General features: G+C 36.8%; 1 protein-coding gene across 2 annotated transcripts in view; it reads right to left on the reverse strand.

The window, feature by feature from the left end:
• The window catches only part of LOC127859512 (DNA topoisomerase 2-binding protein 1-like), a 128,942-nt gene that overhangs the window by 58,606 nt on the left and 51,912 nt on the right, over positions 1-18,424 (reverse strand). The window lies entirely within an intron of this gene.

An 18,424-nucleotide genomic window follows, 5' to 3' on the forward strand; every position in this document is an offset into this window, starting at 1 on the left:
AATGCCCCCCAGTAAGCCAAATATGAAGTTGCTATGTAGTTTATCAGGGTTGCCACCAACCTGATGAAATAAAATTCCCCACACAACATATACATGGTTAAACACATTGGCATCTGCGAGTCATGATCAATCTACCCATGAAGTTTCATGATCCTAGGTGTTTGCGTTCTTGAGTTATCATCCGGAAACCATTTTACTATTTCAGGTCACCGTGACCTTGACCTTTAACCTAGTGACCTGAAAATCAATAGGGGTCATCTGCGAGTCATGATCAATCTACCCATGAAGTTTCATGATCCTAGGCGTATGCGTTCTTGAGTTATAATCCGGAAACCATTTTACTATATTCGGGTCACCGTGACCTTGACCTTTGACCTAGTGACCTGAAAATCAATAGGGGTCATCTGCAAGTCATGATCAATCTACCCATAAAGTTTCATGATCCTAGGCGTATGCGTTCTTGAGTTATCATCCGGAAACCATTTTACTATTTCGGGTCACCGTGACCTTGACCTTTGACCTAGTGACCTGAAAATCAATAGGGATCATCTGCGAGTCATGATCAATCTACACATGAAGTTTCATGATCCTAGGCGTATGCGTTCTTGACCTTTGACCTAGTGACCTCAAAATCAATAGGGGTCATCTGCGAGTCATGATCAATGCACCTATGAAGTTTCATGATCCTAGGCCCAAGCGTTCTTGAGTTATCGTCTGACAACCATCTGGTGGACGGACCGACCGACAGACCGACCAACATGAGCAAAGCAATATACCCCCTCTTCTTCGAAGGGGGGCATAATAATCAAGAAATAATTCGTGTACATTATAGTTTGTTGTCAAATAACCCACGGCCGATAGTTTAGATGCGTAAGAATTTAATCACGAGAGCTAAACATTTGAAACCACGCATCTAATTTTCCGGTCGTGAGTTATTCAACAACAAAGTATAGTACACGAATTATTTCGATTCTAACACGGTTTTACTAAAGATGTATACAATGTATATTATTTTCTTGTGTACTATTTATGTGAAGTTCTGCCCATAAAAATAACTCTCGGATGTTCTGTCGATCAGATCCGCGACTTTCATTCATAATTATATTACCGGATTATTATGCTGGTGGAAAATGTATCGGCATGTTTTGTTAAGTTACAGCGCGTGCTTTCAGGCGCGTCTTTTCGGATTCTTGGTCTGACATGCAATAAACCGGTCCTGACTGGTTTAGAGACTGCAGCGGCGACTAATGCTCCCCCCAAAATAAATTTTGGGGGAGCATAACAAGAGCACCGCATAACAACCTTCTGAGGAACGATGAAATGAAATTACGTACAAGTGTCAACTGTAACATCCCTTATTTTTAGAAAAAAGATTTGAGAATATAGCAAACCAACTTTTATTTGAATAACATAAATCTTTACTCAAATTAAAATATAAAGGCGTAGGTTAAAACTAAACCCATACATTCCAGAGTAGGTAAGCAGCTAGATATTCTCGCATGATTTCTTGGCTTCCTCAACTGACTTTTTTTCTCCTGGCAGTATTTGATGTAACATTATGCAGTCAATTTGTTTACTGATAATGACGATCACATATTTTATAGAAAATGTTTAAAGATAAATTCATGTTCTGTAATCATATCCCTTATCAGTAAAACAAGGCAACAATTTTTCCCCATACATGGTGCAAACTGACACAGATTGAGCAATATTTAAAGGACACCTTCTTGATCGTTCTTGTTGATGCCCTGTGTTAGTGTCATTTTCTTTACAGATTAAGATGGAACAATATAACATAAATTGGTAAAAAAGTTCGCAATTTATTTTAACAAATATTAATAAAGCGAGACTTTACGACTTTTGTATGTGTTAAATTGTAATATGTTGATTAAAAATTGTTACAATAACACAAAATAGGCAAGAAAAAATATACATTGAAGATGAATTTCATAAAATGCAGCAAAGACAAATTAGCGCCCTGAGCCGATTGTGACGAATATATTTCGTACATATTTTCCTACAATAAACGAAGCATTCATTTTTTTATTAGGTTCAGAGTAAGTGTTCATGTGTCGTATGAATATTTATCCAACTTTTACAGCGAATTCGGTTGACTAAAGCCCCGTTGATTAAATATCATCTATAATCAACGGCAGGAAATGACGTCAATATTTCGACGAAATGACGTCATAAATCCAGCGAAATTATCCAGTCAAACTAATTTTGTTTAAACAAAAAAGGTTTACAAAATAAAAAGTGGGATAAATAGAATAATAGATTAGTGTTGATTATAGATCAGGTTTATCATGCTCGGCACGAAAACGAAAAAGCACTCACCAAGGCTCGTGCTTTTTGTTTTCTAAGCCTCGCATGATAAACCTGATCTATAATCAACACTAACCTATTATTCTCTATATATCTTTGCAGGAAATTAAAATTATCCGTAAAACAAAATTTAGATTCACATCGTACATGCATGATATACATGCTGGCGAACTCCACTGTACAGACATTGTCGATTTCAGAATTAAATATCAGGCTTATTTCGCATTTTTCGACACATGTCCTTCTTAACTTTAATTTTAATTTATATTGAAATATATGTATAATAAGTTTTTACACGTTTTATATAAATTCATAAATATTTGACAAAATCGTACAATCTCGGGTTTAAAATGGAAATAATACAGTTTATGAAATGACATAAAATAAATATTAAACAAAGATACGCATGTCTATTAAAACATGCCTACTTAAAATAATATACAGATTAAAACTAGAAATGGCGCGGCAGAGGCCGACGCGTATCCCCACGCTGAATGTTTGACCTAGGTGTGCCCCAGGGTTGGTAATGGGGCCATGCATAGCTGAGATTGACCGTATTGTCATAAGAGAAGTTCATCATCAATTAGAAGTGAATTGGTGTAGAAATGAAGAAGTTATAGTAAAAGGCAATTTTGGGTGGGTGTGACATATGTGGGCAGGGCGCCCCAGGGTTGGTAATTGTGCCATGCATAGTTGAGATTGACCGTATTGTCATAAGAGAAGTTCAGAATCAATTTGAAGTGAATCGGTGTAGAAATGAAGAAATTATAGTAAAAGGCAATTTTGGGCGGGTGTGGTCTATGTGGGCGGGGCCCCAGGGTTGGTTATGGGGCCATGCATAGTTGAGATTGACCGTATTGTCATAAGAGAGGTTCAGTATCAATTTGAAGTGAATCGGTGTAGAAATAAAGAAATTATAGTAAAAGGCAATTTTGGGTGGGTGTGGTCTATGTGGGCGGGGCGCCCCAGGGTTGGTAATGGGGCCATGCATAGTTGAGATTGACTGTATTGTCATAAGAGAAGTTCAATATCAATTTGAAGTGAATCGGTGTAGAAATGAAGAAATTATAGTAAAAGCAATTTTGGGTGGGTGTGGTCTATGTGGGCGGGGCCCCAGGGTTGGTTATGGGGCCATGCATAGTTGAGATTGCCCCTTATGTCATAAGAGAAGTTCAGTATCAATTTGAAGTGAATCCGTGTAGAAATGAAAAAAATATAGTAAATGGAATTTTTTGGTGGGTGTGGCCTATGTGGGCGGGCGCCCCAGGGTTGGGATTGGGGCCATGCATAGTTGAGATTGACCCTAATGTCATAACAAAAGTTCAGTATCAATTTGAAGAGAATCCTTGTAGAAATGAAAAAATTATAGTAAATGGAAATTTTTGGTGGGTGTGGCCTATGTGGGCGGGGCGCCCCAGTGTTGGGAATGGGGCCATGCATGGTTGAGATTGACCGTATTGTCATAAGAGAGGTCCAGTATCAATTTGAAGTGAATCGGTGTAGAAATAAAGAAGTAAATGTAAAATAACCTAAAAAAATGAGTGATAATTTCTGACGCGGCCCCACCCCAACCGCTATAACTTTTGACCCAGGGGTCAGATCAAAATTCCAAATAGTGCAGGGTCGCACATATGCTCATAGCTACCATGTGTGTAAGTTTCAAGGTTCTAGTGCTTTTAGTGTAGGAGGAGATAGTGGCCAGGACGGACGGACGGACGGACGGACGGCGGAGATAACCACAATATCCCCACCTTTTTTTCAAAAAGCGTGGGGATAAAAACAGTAAAAGCATATTACGATACCATACAATATGTACTGCTATATATTTGTATAATTTGTAGTTACCGGTATATGTCTGTTTTTGTTTAATTTAAATTTGTTGCTGTATTAATTTCTTTTAGTTATATCACTGACTTATGTCAGTCAACCTTCTCACAAAATATGTGAACAAGTCCCTTCAAAATCTTACACTTTCTTCCTTCCATGGCCATCCCAGCCCATATGACAATAAAAATGACCCACAGGTCAGTACAGGGGCAAGGTGGGGGCCATCCTTAACATGGTTAGAAGAGGCAGAATGAAAAAAACAATGAACAATTATTCAAAGCAAAGTTAAATATATCAATATGCTTAAATGTATTTTGAAACAAATTTAATTAGAGTAAGGTCGGGTAATATCGTCCCGTGGTATTTATTGCACATATTTAAATTATAGTTATCCCCACGCTTTTTGAAAAAAAGGTGGGGATATTGTGGTTATCTCCGCCGTCCGTCCGTCCGTCCGTCTGTCTGTCCGTCCGTCCTGGCCACTATCTCCTCCTACACTAAAAGCACTAGAACCTTGAAACTAACACACATGGTAGCTATGAGCATATGTGCGACCCTGCACTATTTGGAATTTTGATCTGACCCCTGGGTCAAAAGTTATAGCGGTTGGGGTGGGGCCGCGTCAGAAATTATCACTCATTTTTTTAGGTTATTTTACATTTACTTCTTTATTTCTACACCGATTCACTTCAAATTGATACTGGACCTCTCTTATGACAATACGGTCAATCTCAACCATGCATGGCCCCATTCCCAACCCTGGGGCGCCCCGCCCACATAGGCCACACCCACCAAAAATTTCCATTTACTATAATTTTTTCATTTCTACACGGATTCACTTCAAATTGATACTGAACTTTTGTTATGACATTAGGGTCAATCTCAACTATGCATGGCCCCAATCCCAACCCTGGGGCGCCCGCCCACATAGGCCACACCCACCAAAAAATTCCATTTACTATAATTTTTTCATTTCTACACGGATTCACTTCAAATTGATACTGAACTTCTCTTATGACATTAGGGTCAATCTCAACTATGCATGGCCCCATAACCAACCCTGGGGCCCCGCCCACATAGACCACACCCACCCAAAATTGCCTTTTACTATAATTTCTTCATTTCTACACGGATTCACTTCAAATTGATACTGAACCTCTCTTATGACAATACGGTCAATCTCAGCTATGCATGGCCCCATTACCAACCCTGGGGCACACCTAGGTCAAACATTCGGCGTGGGGATACGCGTCGGCCTCTGCCGCGCCATTTCTAGTTATTTCTTTAACGTATTTGATAAAACTTATGTCATTGATGACACCATACATCTTGCATTTTTTCTAAGAACGACTTCTACCAGATTCATTAAGCGCTTTTTGTTTTCGGTCGATGAAAATCACACCGTATCTTAATGCGAGCGTCTTATCAATATCTGTAAGGTAGGTACCAAATCATTGTTAGTCACAAAACATCTGTTTAATGCTATAAATAAAGTGCTGAAAAAGTGAGAAATAATAGTTTGTATCCTTTATATAATGACTGTTAATCGTTAATGCCAAAAAAATCACCGTTGTCTATTTACTTGGATGGTCGAACATTACCACTCAGAATTGTCAATTGTGTAACAATATCGTCCATGCTGAAGTAAGTACAGTCAAACCTGAATTCAGCGGTCAGTCTAGGGAAATGATCAAAGTGACCGTTGTCCACAGGTGACCGTTGAATTCGGATCACAATTTTAAGAAGGTTGGTCAGTTGGTAGTATTACTACGTCGTTACCCCACCCAGTCGTTTGCATACAGTGTAAAACAAATGCTAATTGCATAAACAAAGCATAATAACAGCATTAACTTACGCGTGTACATTGAATAATAGAGAATAATATCTTTTAGATTGATTTAATTTCATATTGTTAAATTAAACAATGACTTTATCAACGCTGGTATAATTGTTTACTCATGCATCTCATTGATTCAGTAAATAAAGCTTGTCACGTTCCGTTGACGTCACGTCCGTAAAAGTCTAAAAAGCGGATTCGGTGTCATAAACCGATAGTACGGTGCAATTGTACCGTTCTAATTCAAAGAAATAGCGGTCATTTAATTTAGCGATAATTACTTTCAACAAGTCATAAACTCTGACATATTTTCTTTTGAAGATACCCCCACAATTATCCCCGGAAAAGATACCTTCTCAACACCTTATAATTTGTTTACTCACAGCGGGCCGCTTTTATAATATCATAGACAATTACCGCTTTCAGACGCTTTAAACGCAAAATAGACGGACAAATAATGTGCTGTGTTTTTAATTTTCGCGACTCAAGACAACTGACGCGTGACCATTGATTTCGGGTCAAACATGAATTTCGGAGTGGAATATAGTGGCCGTTGGCCGTTATGGTCAGGTGGCCGTTAAATTCAAGTGTAATATAGAGTGTTTTTCGTCGGGGGGATTCCAGACTGACCGTTGTATGCAGGTGACCGGTAAATTCAGGTTGCCGTTAGGTCAGTTTCGACTGTATACCCAAACTATATATTACCCCTTTTAGTATGCAGAATCATGGCAAAGATACTAAGACAAAAAATATTCAGATGCCAATTAAAAATTGCTTTAACTATGGCAAAGAGTGGCGCTGTGTCAAAGCGGAAGGAATCAGAAAAGTTTGCAACTACCGATTCCACTGTTAAAGATGCTTGTAACTCAACCGTACAATGTTTCTTTGAATTGCTTTTTGATTTTGTTCAGAACAAATTTTGTTAAAGAAAAATATAACAGAAACCTTCAATTTCAGTACAAGAATTTGATTTTTTTTAATAACTTGTTAGGTGGACGATAACTACCTCAAGTGTCCGAAAACTGCCTACAAACACCTTGTATTTTTGTTAGTGAATTCTTGCATCAAACACGTTAAGACTGTTGTAAGCATATCGGCATTTTAACGTTCAACTGTAAAATAACCTCAGTGTACAAATTGATTGCGAATAAATCGCAAGTTAGTGACATTAAATGCAAAAACAATGTTAAATGGGCGATAACTACTCACTTTACTCTAGTTAATATTAAATGATTGAGAATATACTAAATTTATACAGACATGTGTGCATTCATATTTAGATGTACAGTGGCATAGAGATGACATTTACTCCTCTTTTTTATAAACTGCACTCCTCTTTTTCTATCTCGTTCCCACGACATAACTAGAGGGAACGAGTTAACTATGTCGTGGGAATTATTTATTAAGTCGAGAGAACGAGATACAAAAAAGAGTAGTGCAAAACTAAATAAATGAAGAGTGCAATGAAAAAAGAGCAGTGCATTAAATAAAGGAAAGTGCATTAAACACTTTACTGCACCGCAATTTGTTTCGTTGCACTCCTCTTTTATTTAGTTTTGCACTCTTTTTTTCTATCTCGATCGTTCCCTTAACTTAGTAAGTTGTCCCACATTATAGCTTACTCGTTCCCACGAGTTAGTAAGTCGTTCCCTTGAGATAGTTAAAATGCTCTCTTCTTTTGTTTAATGCACCCCTCATATATTTACTGCACCGCTCTTTTTTGATTGCACGCCTCTTTCATTTAGTTGTGCACTCCTGTTTTTTCTATATCGTTCACTCGACTAAGCTGACTGTTCCCACGAGTTCGAGTTAGTAGGTCGTTCTCTCAAGTAAGTATGTCGTTGGAACGAGATAGAAAAAAGAGGAGTGCAATGTAAAACAAGAGGAGTGATTAACAAAAAGGAGTGAATGTCACCTATATGCCAACATACTACTTATGATCAATACATGCATCTTACTGGAACGTTTTGAACAACATTTAAACAACTGCTGTAGAGAATCACTATGCATTTACATAGCATCAATTTACATAACCTAAGTGACAAGGCGGTTCAGAATATAATAAGTAGTTTTTGGTCTATCGATGTGTTTAAAAGGATGTTGTCCCTGGAATGCGGAATGTAAAGACTCCAGGATCATAATTAACATGGATGTTAGTCAATATATATAATATGAAACCTATTGGCATTGCATTTTGAATGCGCTGATGTTGAATATTATGTTGATATTTATACAATCTATATAACCCATGCGACCCTAAACCATTCAAGCTATATTTCATTTGACTAAGTTAAAACAATCAAAGCATTTATAGTGTTCATAAGCTTTTTCTTATATTTGACATGGTAACCTAAGTTTTGAATACACTTTACTTAGATTTCATCTTTGTTGTGATATTGTGATGATACAAATTCTTACGCATGCAATGTGATCAACATTTAGTCATAAGGGTAGCTTCTACAGTTGTTACACCTTTAGCGTAACCTTTAACCTGTTGACCAGGTTTTTTATATCAATTGGCCCAAATTTTACTTTGATTTAAATATTGTCCAGATAAACATTTTTACTTTTATATTTTATTTGGCCTTAACCGAAAATCGGAGTTTGCTTTATTAGATCTGTACTGTAACTTTGCTCTACTTTGCTGTCAGTGTCATGAACTGTAGTGAAATCCTTGTAGGTCCCGAATTTGATGGTATGAAAGTATTAAATTTTGCATGTTTTGTTGATTTACCCAGACAAAATGGACATGAGTTAATTAGAAGCGAATTAATAATTGTCTTCGTGAGGTAATCACCAACAGTTTGGAGTTCCGATGAATAGGAATTAATTACAAGCATCAGAATAACAAACCGTTGGTTATGACCTTAACAAACAACGTAAGCTATATATAATTTTAAATCTAACATGATTGTTTATACATAATATGCCCTTTTTCCACAAAAAATACATACATTTGTTTTCATGACGACAACACACTTAAATTATAAAAACTTTTGTCAGGTTCATTAAGATTATTTGAGGAAATTACATTCAATAAATATGATGTTTGACCTTGTAGGATGACCTTGACCTTGACCCTTCACCTCTCAAAATGTGCAGCTCCTTGAGATACACACGCATTTCAAATATAAAATTGCTAGCTTCAATATTGCAGAAGTGACATTACATGCGCAATTTTGACCCATATATTTTACCTTGAAGGATGACCTTGACCTTTCACCACTCAAAATGTGCAGCTCCATGAGATACACATGCATGCCAAATATCAAGTTGCTATCTTCAATATCGCAAAAGTATTCATAAAATAAGCGATTTTGGCCACATATATTTGACCTCTTACCTTGAAGGATGACCTTGACCTTGACCTTTCACCACTCAAAATGTGCAGCTCCATGAGATACACATGCATGCCAAATATCAAGTTGCTATCTTCAATATTGCAAAAGTATTCATAAAATGAGCGATTTTGGCCACATATATTTGACCTCTGACCTTGAAGGATGACCTTGACCTTGACCTTTCACCACTCAAAATGTGCAGCTTCATGAGATACACATGCATGCCAAATATGAAGTTGCTATCTTCAATATAGCAAAAGTTATTGCAAAATGTTAAAGTTGGCGCAAACAGACAGACAGACAGACCAACCAACCAACAGACAGGGCAAAAACAATATGTCCCCCACTACTATAGTGGGGGACATAAAAATATTAAGCTAATCATGCAAAATGTATACCAAGTAAACAGGTTTGGTAACTTATGTATGAACATTTTACTACTTAAATGTGGTTTCACTGGGCCGAATGCAGAAATGATATGTTTGTCAAACGTCTCCTACATCACATATTTAAGGAGACACATTTTACTGAACTGAACATCTGGGAATTCTTGAATTACCATGACAACACAGGGCTCTCTTTCCTTTTTTGTGAAGTAAAAGTAAGACTCTCAATTAATTTGGAGAAAAAAATTCCACAAATTTCAAAATTGTGAGAAATTTAGTCACAAACTCTTCAAAATTTTACAAACAATATTCACATACTTGTAGAAATTGTAAAATGATGATTTTTATGCATAGTTATAGTAAACTTTCGAAAAATAAAATAATACATCATATGAGCAACTAAATTCTGACAGGTTTAACTGTATCTTCAATGATCCATAGTCAATACTTTTGACAAACATTATAATGTTTTTCTATGTGATTTCTGTTGTGTGGCTAGACACATTAGTTATACATTGAATTTTAGTTCTCGTGTGAGAAATGTAAGCCATATATTTTTTCCAAGTTTAAAACCTTTGTCAATAACAATTGTGCCATGTCACATGCGCATAGGATTCCCTATAAATCATACATATTAACAATTTAATCTATTTGAAAAGAAATTATTTATGCTTTAAAAAAAATTTACACATATAAACGGATAAGAATACGAAAATCTACTCCAAACTGCTGCCCTTGCCTCGCTCTCTGCCAGTACTACATTACTCAAGTGTTTTCACTTTCGTCACATGATCTTTCTGATTCAAGACATTTCCGTTGTAAAAGTGCATGCTTAAATCTTACTGTGATATCTTTAAAGTGACTCTTAATTCAAACAAATCTGGATCCCCATGCTGACTTTTTAAACAAAGGATCTCAAGTTTTGCTATACAATTTACTGACGGTCCAATGCACTGGTGTGGTTTTTTAGTCGAACTAACTTTACAACACTGGTTTCACCAGTTTCATACTTGTAATTCCTTAACAACAAGCAAATTCGTTGAATTGATATCCCCCTTCTCCTCATTTATATATAGACACCTATGAAGTTTCATGTTAAAAAACTTAAATAGTTTCTGAGATATAGCTCTAAAAAGTTTGTGACAGACAGACGGATGAATTGTACTTTTGAAAATAAAATGTCGTAAATGTCAAACAACTTACAAAGGCTGGTTTTGTAAAATAGTGTGGATATATTAGATTTGTGAAATGCTTGCATCAAAACTGTGAGATGGCTGACCCAGGCCACACGCAAAGAAGGAAAAAAGCCCTACCACATATACAGGTTTTGATAGCAGAATAACTCCATAATGTATTGCAGTATAACCACATGATTTGTCGCAAAATTACCTTTAATTTCAAAATCTGTCTACATAAAATAGGTAAGGGTGGTGGAAGAATGATAATTAATTAAAGCAAAGTTAAAAATGATTCTGTAAATTGCAGTGGAATTGTAAACTTGTTAAAATCCACTTTATACTGCAATTTGAACCAAAATGTTTGCTCATGCCATTTTAATAAGGAAAATGAAATTATTGCTTATATTGAGGTATAAAAACCATTGAAAACAAATGATAAAAATTTTATATGCAGAAATATGCAAGTACTATACTGCCATAGATGATCTAGGAGATAACATAGCACATGTATGTATTCTATATGATTAAACTATATATGTCAGTCAATTACAAATAATTTGCAAAGTATCTTGTGGAGCTTGCTTAAAATTGTATAATAAGTGTACGAACTGAATGTTCTAAAAACAAACCTCTTTAACCATTTGTGGGTTTTCATACTCAGAATGCTTTTTCCAAGTATATAATCACAATGATGGTATTGTTTAGTTGAGTGTGTCTTTCAAAAATCACTTTTAGTTTCCATTAAGAATTTCTCATTATGAATAAAATCTTCCTTGTTGAGGAGAACACTTCTAGTTATAACTAGTGGTTGAAGTATGCATTCATGACTCTGTATTGAACCACTTGAGAACAATCTACCATTCATCCTCCTCCAGTCTGAATGTTAAATTATTATAAAGTGTTTTTGGAAGAGAGCATAACAAAATTGCCAACTAAAATGTTTTTTATAGATTAAACAATGTCTAGCATTAATATTTCATGCACAGTAAATTGTGGCCTTCAATTGTTTGCGTAAAATCTACTTAAGTTTACATGGAAGGCAGATTGTTTGCGTGAAATCGACTAATGTCGACATGGGAGGAAGATGCAAATAGCATGAACATACATGAACATGTGCGCAATTATATCTGCCATCAATTTTCTTGCTGCATACAAGTATGGAAAGGAATCTAGATCAAAACCTCTGGATAAGACAGCTACAGTAAAACAAGAAGGTCAACACACACCCTTGTTGACTGTGAGTACTTTAATAGTGGATGGCTGGAAAACGCAATTAATAACAAGAGCACCGCCTTACGGGTGCAGACCGCTCATCTATTTTCTTTTTATAGGTGAAGGGACTCTCATTTTCAATCACAAAAGAGGGAGGGGTGGAGTAAAGAGGGGTGTAAAGTGTGGGGACGTGGACATTTATTACATTATCTTCCAATAATGCGGAAAAAAAAATGCAAAAAAAAAAAAAATCAAGAGGGGGGGGTGGTGGGTGGGGGGGGGGATTCTTAAGTGCGATGGTTGGACGGTATTTCAAACATAAAATAATAAAAATAAATATTTGTGTTTTTTAACCGTTTAAAAAAATAATAATTTGGGTGGGTGGGGTGGGGTATAGTGTGAAGGTGTGGAGGTCATTTGTGAGATGATCTTAAAAAAAAAAAAAAAAAAAAAGGGGGTGGGGGGGAATTGGGGGGGGGGGGGTGGGGGGAGGTATTCTTGGGTGCGATGGTTGGACGGTATTTCAAACATAAAATAATAAAAATAAATATTTGTGTTTTTTAACCGTTTCAAAAAAAAAATTGGGGGGGTGGGGGGTGGGGTGGGGTATAGTATAGTGTGAGGGTGTGGTGGTCATTTGTGAGATGATCCTAGAAAAAAAAATAGGGGGGGGGGGGGGGAATTCGGGGGGGGGGGGGTGGGGGGAGGGGGGGGTTGGGGGGTATTCTTGGGTGCGATGGTTGGACGGTATTTCAAACATAAAATAATAAAAAGAAATATTTGTGTTTTTTAACCGTTTCAAAAAAAAAATTTGGGGGTGGGGTGGGGGGGGCATAGTATAGTGTGAGGGTGTGGTGGTCATTTGTGAGATGATTTAAAAAAATAATAATAATTAGGGGGGGGGGGGGATTAGGGGGGGCTGGGGGGTATAGTATAGTGTGAGGGTGTGGTGGTCATTTGTGAGATGATCTTAAAAAAAAAAAAATTAGGGGGGGGGGGGGATTCGGGGGTGGAGTGGGGTGGGGGGGGGTATAGTATAGTGTGAGGGTGTGGTGGTCATTTGTGAGATGATCTTAAAAAAAAAAAAAAAAAAAAAATTAGGGGGGGGGGATTCGAGGGGAGGAGGGAGGGGGGGGATGGGGGGGGGTATTCTTGGGTGCAATGGTTGGACGGTATTTCAAACATAAAATAATAAAAATATTTTTGTTTTTAACCGTTTCAAAAAAACCAATTAGGGTGGGTGGGGAATACGGGGGTGGGGGTTGGGGGGGGGAGGGGTATAGTATAGTGTGAGGGTGTGGTGGTCATTTGTGAGATGATCTTAAACAAAAAAAATTAGGGGGGGATTCTGGGGGGGGAGGGGGGAGGGCACAGGGGATGGTCGATTGTGGTATGTCAGAGGTAAGAGCAGTTTTGTCAAAGTATCAATCAAATCTAATCATAAATAAAGAAGTAATGGCATTTTTAGCAAAATTTAATAATTTGACCTTGAGAGTCAAGGTCATTCAAAGGTCAAGGTAAAATTCAACTTGCCAGGTACACTAACCTCATGATAGCATGAAAGTATTTGAAGTTTGAAAGCAATAGCCTTGATACTTTAAAAGTAAAGTGGATTGAAACACAAAATTTAACCATATATTCAAAGTTACTAAGTCAAAAAAGGGCCATAATTCCGTAAAGATGACAACCAGAGTTATGCAACTTGTCCTTTTACTAGCTGTACCCTTATGATAGTTTGCGAGTGTACCAAGTATGAAAGCAATATCTATGATAGTTTAGGGGTCAAGTGGACAAAAACACAAAACTTAACAAAATTTTCAATCTTCTAAGTATAAAGGGCCCATAATTATGTCCAAATGCCAGTCAGAGTTACATAACTTTGCCTGCACAGTCCCCTTATGATAGTTTATAAGTGTTGCAAGTATGAAAGCAATAGCTTTGATACTGTAGGAATAAAGTGGACCTAAACACAAAACTTTTCCAAATTTTCAATTTTCTACGTATAAAAAGGGCACATAATTCTGTCAAAATGCCAGTCATAGTTACATAACTTTGCCTGCACAGTCCCCTTATGATAGTTAGTAAGTGTTGCAAGTGTGAAAGCAATAGCTTTGATACTTAAGGAATAAAATGGACCTTAACACAAATCTTAACCAAAATTTTCAATTTTCTTAGTATAAATAGGGCACATGATTCTGTCAAAATGCACGCCAGAGTTATCTAACTTTGCCTGCCCAATCCCCTCATGATAGTAAGTAAGTGTACCAAGTTTGAATGCAATAGCATTAATACTTTCTGAGAAAAGTGGACCTAAACGCAAAACTTAACCGGACGCCGACGCCAACGCCGACGCCGACGTCAAGGTGAAGACAATAGCTCATAATTTTTTTTCAAAAAATAGATGAGCTAAAAATTGCATCCGTTTTCTGAATTAGTGGCTCTTGACTGACTTCATAGAAATACATGTTGAACAAGAGGGCCTGAAAGGCCCAAGGTATCCCCCGCAACATATGCTTTGTTTGAGGATGGGTGCAAATTGGACGGATGAACATAATGATAGATGGACGGACGGAGGACAATAACACAAAACTAAGACAAAGGAAGGTTCTTAAGCCTGCACAATTTATTTAGGTGAATTAATAAGTCGTGCGTTTTCGACGGACGGACAACGCCAAAACAATATCCCTCCGCCTCTGGCGCGGGAATATATTCATACAAAGTTTCAAAGAAATCCGCCAAAGCGCTTCCAAGATATGGCTCCGGACACAAAAATGCCTATAGTAAAAAGCATTTTTTCAAGATACAAAGGGCCATAAGTCTGTTTTTGACAGATGGTGTACAATGCCATTTGGCGTGCATCATCCTCTTATGCATATATATATACTCATACCAAGTTTAAATGAAATCCGCCAAAGCACTTCCAAGATATGGCTCCGGACACAAAAGTGCCTACAGTAAAAAGCATTTTTTCAAGATACAAAGGGCCATAAGTCTGTTTTTAACAAATGGTGTACAATGCCATTTGGCGTGCATCATCCTCTTATGCATATATATACTCATACCAAGTTTCAATGAAATCCGCCAAAGAACTTCCAAGATATGGCTCCGGACACTAAAAAGCATTTTTTCAAGATACAAAGGGCCATAAGTCTGTTTTTAACAGATGGTGTACAATGCCATTTGGCGTGCATTATCCTCTTATGCATATATATATACTAGGGATGGCAAAATTATTCGAATAATCGAATATTCGATCGAATGGTCAGCATTCGAATAATAAATTATTCGCATATTCGCATTTTTTTCCAAATGTAATTTCACCAATATTTAATGACCTGCTTACTAAAAAGCAACCGAAATCACTTGGGAGTAACATGTTTGACGTGACGTTCTTCGTGTCAAACTGATAACGCGGCCCGTATCAGTGTTGATTGCGCAATGCATTATACACGCTCTAAGAAAGGCCCCGACTGTTGTTTGCCAATGGGGTGTTAATTAACGGTTTCAATTGACTGGCGAATAATAATTCAGTTTTGTGATCACAGTATGAACAGCCATTAAAATGTGTGAATTACTCAAATCGCGCAATGCAATATACTTACTATAAGAAAGGGCCCGAACTGTTTTTTGTCAATTAGGTACCAAATAAGGGCTTCAATTTACTTGTGAATAATAATTTAGTTTTTGTGATCACAGTTTGAACAGACATTTAAATATGTGTATTACTCAAAAGTAACAGATGATATAAATTAAACAATCATCAAGGAATCATAATTCAAATCTGAAAATGCCACCAGCTCCATCTGCAGTATGGAATACTTTACACGGTCTGTGGATAAAAAGACCGCAACGTGTTATGTTTGTAAACTTAGTTTTACATATGCGCGGTCTGCTACAAATCTGCGGAATCATTAAAAAATAAAATTCTATGACACAATGTTCTTCATTCTATTTGTGCCCGATCACAGTATCGGTCATAGTATTAGTCGACAGCGATACAATTATTCGATAGCAACGTTAATAAACAGCCTCGTATTTAGCAAACGGATATACATGTAACTTACAAACCCAATGGAAATTAACACATAACAAGGTAAAATCAATCCAGCAATTTTATGCGAATATTCGAATATTCGATTGAATGAATTTACGAACATTCGAATACCGATATTGGTATTCGATGCCATCCCTAATATATACCAAGTTTAAATGAAATCCACCAAAGAACTTCCAAGATATGGCTCCGGACACAAAAGTTCCGGACGGACGGACAGCCGGACGGACGGACAACGCCAAAACAATATCCCTCCGCCTCTGGCGGGGGGATAATGATATTAAGCACAAATCTTTCCCCACTGCCATGTCTTGATAAAGATACATAATTATGTATATTGGGCACCTATTATACATATTTCCATGTGAGCTGGTAGGGTGTTGGTAGTGAAATTCTGTCTAAAAAAGGTCTTTAAAAAACACATGATGAGACAGCATACTTTGCACAAGAAAAAGATTTTAAGATACGATGTATAGATCAGTATTGTAAAGTCAGTAATTAGTCACTAGCCTTAAAGGGGCAGTCAACCAGCTTGACGAAAAAAGAAAAGTTCTTAAATACCGTTCTAACTGTTACTCTAACCCTGCGAGTAACTCGCAGACTGTTCAGGTTTTTATGCTGTTCGCTGCTAATCATTATCTAAGGGTTAAAAATGAGGCCTTTACAACTTGCATCTTGTTAAATAGGAATTTAATTTAATAGTATTTTGTAAGAAACTACAAATTTGTACAAATATGTAACTAAGTTGAAAAGGGTTAAACAAGAGATTGGACTCTGCATTAGTCTGAGCCAAATGTAGGTCAGTGTCAACAGCAACATGAGGTAAGGTTAGAGTGGGTGTGTTGATAGTGTTCAAGGACAACATCCATGCAAGTATGAAAGCTTTGTAGGAAACATAATTGATATTCTATGGAATGTGCCATTTTGTGTTAACCATGTAGAGATTGAAGGATGAGTCAATCATTACATACCTCTCAGTCAGTCAATGCCGGGGCATACACAATATTTTCGGATTGGGTCTACTTTTTAATATATTACTGTAAGTACCACATACAATTTGGTGTCATTATCAAGATCAACCGAAATAACCACTTGTGAGGAGCGGCAAGCAGATCTGGTAAACGAAAGGGCATACTTAAATGTTGACTGTGAAGGACCGATAGTTAAGTATTGCTATTATGAACATCATACATGTAGTTCATAGATACAATAACAACCAAATTAAACACGATAAGAGTTAACAACTTAACAGATATATCAGATAGTCACTAACAAATTGTCCTATGTATATTTCGCTCCGGATTCATACAAACATTGCTAATTTTGACCAGAAAACACTAGTTGGACTGCCACGATCATGCTGACAAGCAAAACAAGAAAGGCAATATACATGTTATAATATTATCTGCAACATAGCACTTTTTAAAATCGCCATACCCTCAAGGATGTTTCCTATTGATTGTTTATATTTGTATGACACGGAAGTTTTGCCTAACTGCTCCAGATGTGTTGTTTTTTGTTATTAAAAAACAATAAATCAAATAGAAATGTAATGAAATAGATTGTGGGTAAATGACATGTATTATTTTACAAAAATTAGGTCAATGCCCTGCAATGCCCTGCAATGTTGTTACCTTCTAGCACTTAAACAATATATCAGAGGAAGATAAAACGCTGCAATTTGAAAAACTCGGATATCAATAAGAAGAGCAAATGAACAAAAAATCAAATGCATACATCATTGTTACAAGAGGGCCATGGTGGCCCTGTATTGCTCCACTGTTTTTTTATGCCAAAAAAACGTGCAATGCGCATGGGTTGAAATGTACTCAAGCATGTGACTTTCTCTTTCTATCCCTCATCCCACTGGGCGTTTAAAGTTGGAAGGGTGAGCATTTTTATATATGGAAAAAGTTACTACCGTGTTAACTAAACATACTAAAAAGCCCAGGAATTGTTGCACAGGTCCTTTGCTTATAACGTAGGTACATTTATCTCTCCAAAAGATATTGTCGTTCTTTCTATTTCACATATTTTTAGATGCTGAAGATCAAATCTACGCATTTGATTTGAAACAGATTCACAAGACCCATATGAATCAAAATGCCTTAACCCTTTACCAAACGACACATTTTGGACATTCCCAATTTGAAAGAGGTTGCAGACGACAATTAAATTATAATAGAATCCGAAGGAAATGATCAGGTAGGGAAGAAATAATTGTGATAAAAGGAGAAATTGCTCATCTTGAAATACAATAGTAG

The sequence above is a fragment of the Dreissena polymorpha genome, chromosome 15 (genome assembly GCF_020536995.1).
Source record: "Dreissena polymorpha isolate Duluth1 chromosome 15, UMN_Dpol_1.0, whole genome shotgun sequence".
Taxonomy (NCBI): domain Eukaryota; kingdom Metazoa; phylum Mollusca; class Bivalvia; order Myida; family Dreissenidae; genus Dreissena; species Dreissena polymorpha.